Source organism: Nannospalax galili, unplaced genomic scaffold, assembly GCF_000622305.1.
Source record: "Nannospalax galili isolate Female #2095 unplaced genomic scaffold, S.galili_v1.0 scaffold189, whole genome shotgun sequence".
In the NCBI taxonomy this organism is placed as follows: Eukaryota; Metazoa; Chordata; class Mammalia; order Rodentia; family Spalacidae; genus Nannospalax; species Nannospalax galili.
In genome coordinates, this window is record NW_008360331.1 from 8963426 (window position 1) to 8964490 (window position 1065).

A 1065-nucleotide genomic window follows, 5' to 3' on the forward strand; every position below is an offset into this window, starting at 1 on the left:
TATCGTATCAAGTTAATATCCCTAATGTCCCTAAGGCATGATCCACTGGAGCCTATCACTTCTTTAAAGAAGGCCAATGCTCCCTCACCCAGCAGTGATCAACTGCCAATAATTCCTCAGCTGAGGTTGGGGCCTCCCGGCTATTTCTCCAGTTTCATGTTAGGTTTTCGTCAGGTTTGCTGTCCCCACTGCTATAAGTTCACATGAGCAACATCCAGCCACCTGGGAATTCAGCTGAGGTTGGGGCCTCCCGGCTATTTCTCCAGTTTTATGTTAGGTTTTCGTCAGGTTTGAGTTTTCCTGGGTCTTGTGCATGCTGTCCCCACTGCTATAAGTTCACATGAGCAACATCCAGCCACCTGGGAAATTCTGTTTCCTTGTGGTCATCCACCACCCCTTGATCTTAAAATCTTTCTGCCCCATCTTCCACAATGGTCCCTGAGCCCTGAATGGCAGAGGTTTAATATAGGAATCTTATCCAGGAACATCCACTCTGCAGTCTCTTATTCTCTACATTTTGGTCAGTTGTGGCTTTCCATGTTAATCACCTTCTGCTGTACGAGGAAGCTTCACTGGTGAAACCTGAGAGATGCATTAATATTCTGACCTCCGTTCCACTATGTTCCCTGAGCCTTGGGTGTAGAGGTTGCGTTGTAGATGTATCTCTTAGCACTGGGCATCTCACAGACATTTATTCTTGACATTTGACCAGTTGTGGAACAATGTAACAGTCTCCATCTCTTGCAAAAAGAAGCTTCTTTGATGAGTGGTGAGAGATACACTTGTCAGGCTAGTCGGGACGGTGCAGCCAGGGTGAGCAGGACAGGACAGCACCTAGGTCCAAGGTGCGAATGGAGACAGTGTGGGGAGGGTCTAACTAGCTATGTAGAGTTTAAATTATATATTTTTAAAGATGGGGCTTAAATTGGGTTGTTTTTACTTGCAACAAAGAGTTTCGTTTAGTATAATTAATAAAAAACATAAAGCTACAGAGTGTATAGGTTTATGACAGACTAATCTCTCTCCCTGGGCTGAGGCAGGGAAGAGGATTGAAACAGCGGAATC